The sequence below is a fragment of the Ruditapes philippinarum genome, unplaced genomic scaffold (assembly GCF_026571515.1).
Source record: "Ruditapes philippinarum isolate M1 unplaced genomic scaffold, ASM2657151v2 ctg7124_1_1_1_1, whole genome shotgun sequence".
Lineage (NCBI taxonomy): Eukaryota > Metazoa > Mollusca > Bivalvia > Venerida > Veneridae > Ruditapes > Ruditapes philippinarum.
In genome coordinates this window covers 9,573-11,965 of record NW_026867043.1, presented here as the reverse complement: position 1 = coordinate 11,965, position 2,393 = coordinate 9,573, and positions in this window count along the sequence as shown.

Below are 2,393 nucleotides of genomic sequence, written 5' to 3'. Positions count from 1 at the left end.
CTATCAGTAAAGTTTTCAATGGAATAATGTGCCTTTAAATTGTTTTTATATTTTGCTTATATCAGTGATAACATCTGTTAAGTGGATACTTACCTTTAACTACAAGAACAAGAATGGACAAAAAAATGTTGTTGTTGCTACAATTAACAATTATGATAACCGAAAAAAATATATGTAAAAAAGTTCAATCAAATCAAATAGTAATACGGTAACGATCAGAAATGCTGCTTTGCTGTAAAATTATCTTTTAATTACATTCATACACTATATATGGGCCTCCATGGACATTATTGTTGTTTATACATGTTATGTGGTATTTTAGTTCCCTAAATTTGACCTTTTACAATAAGGGTGGTTCACGTATTCCTATTCAAAAACTGAATAATCACCCTAAGGATATGTTACCTAATTTGTTTTAAATATGACTTTAGACACTTGGACTGTGATATGCAGGGTTCATGACCTCAGATTCTCTTTCAAAATTCCATTTTATTTAGTTCCGTCGTTCAGATCACACCAATCCGTAGACCATACACCGCTTCTCATAGAATGTCAGTAATGTATAACATTACACTTTCCATATCAACCGCCGTATGAACAGATCTGCAGATATTGCTAAATTCAAAATATCACTCCTTTGATGTTAAATGTTGAATTCCGCCTAAGCCGGTGTCTGGGGGCCGTGGAAGTTTCCATTTCGACACTTCCTAGTTTTAAAGATTTACACTGCACCAGAAAATTTCTTGAACCAAAAAAACCCCAAAAGTTTTTTTTTGGTTTTTCCTTTTAGTTTTTTTAAAATTTTTTTTTTTGGGAAAAAACCCGGGGGGCCCTTTTCCCCCCAAAAAAAAAATTTTTTTTTTAAAAAATTAAAAATTTTAAAAAAGGGGTTGGGGGGGTTTTTAAAAAAATTTTTTTTAAAAATTTTTTTTTGGGGCCCCTGGGGGGTTTTTAAAAAGGGTTTTAAAAAAAACCCCCCCCAAAAAACCCCTTTAAAAAAATTTTTTCCCTTTTTAAAAAATTTTTGGGGTTTTTTTTTTTTTAAAAAGGGAAAAAAAACCCCCTTTGGGGGGAAAATTTTGGGGGGTTTAAAAAATTTCCAAAACAAAATTTTTTTTCCCCCAAAAAAACTTTTTTTCCGGGGAAAATTTCCCCTTAAAAAAAATTTTTTTTTTTTTTTTCCCCCTTTTTTTTAAAATTTTTTGGGGAAAAATTTTTTTTCCTTTGTTTTTGGAAAGGGTTAAGTTTTTCGGTTTTTTTAAAAAAAAAAAAATTTTTTGGGGAAAACCCTTTTTAAAAAAGGGGTTAAAAAAATTTTTTTTTTAAAAAAAATTTTTTAAAAAAATTTTTTTTGGGGGAAAATTTTCCCCTTTTTTTGGGGAAAAAATTTTAAACCTTTTTTAAATTTTTAAAAATTTTTCCCTTTTTTTTTAAAAAATTTTTTAAATTTTTTGCCAAAAAAATTTTTCCCAAAAAACAAAAAACTAAAAAAATTTTTTAAGGGGAAAAAAAAAAAAATTTTTTTTTTTTTGGGGGTTTTTTTTTTTTTTAAAAAAAGGGGAAAAAAAAAAAACCAAAAAAAAAAATTTTAAAAAAAAAAAATTTTTTTTAAAAAAATTTTTTTTAAAAAAAAATTTTTGGAAAGCCCCTTTTTTTTTTTAAAAAAAAACCCTTTTGGGTTTTAAAAATTTTTTTTAAAAAACAAAAAAAAAAAAAAACCCCCCAAAAAAAAAAACCCCCTTTTTTAAAAAAAATTTTTTTTTTTTTAAATTTGGGAATTTTTTTTCCCAAAAAAAAACCCTAAAAAAAAAAAAAATTTTTTTTTTAAAGGGGGATTTTTTTAAAAAAAATTTTTAAAAAACCCCCCAAATTTTTAAAAATTTTTCCCCAAAATTTTTTTCCTTTTTTAAAAAAAAAAAAAAATTTTTTTTTAAAAAAAAAATTTTAAAACCTTTGTTTTTTTTTTTTTAAAATCCCCCCTTTTTTTTTTGGGAAAAAATTAATTTGAAAAAAAAAAAATTTTTGAACTTTTTTTTTTAAAAAAAAAAAACCCCCCCCTTTTTTTTTTTAAAACCCTTTTTTTTTTTTAAAAAAAAAATTTTTTTTAAAAAAGGTTTAAAAAAACCCTTTAAAAAAAAAAAAAGGGGGTTTTTTTTTTTTTTCAAAAAAAAATTTTTTTTAAAACCAAAAAGGGCAAAAAAAAAAAATTTTTGGGGGGGGGGGGGAAAATTTTAACAAAAATTTTTGGGGTTTAATTTTTTTTTTTTTTAAAATTTTTTTTTTTTTTGGGGAAAAAAAAAAGGGTTTTTTTTTTAAAAAATTTTCCCGGGGGTTTTTCAAAAAAAAAAAAAATTTTTCTTAAAAAAAAAAAATTTTTTTCCCAAAAAAAAAAA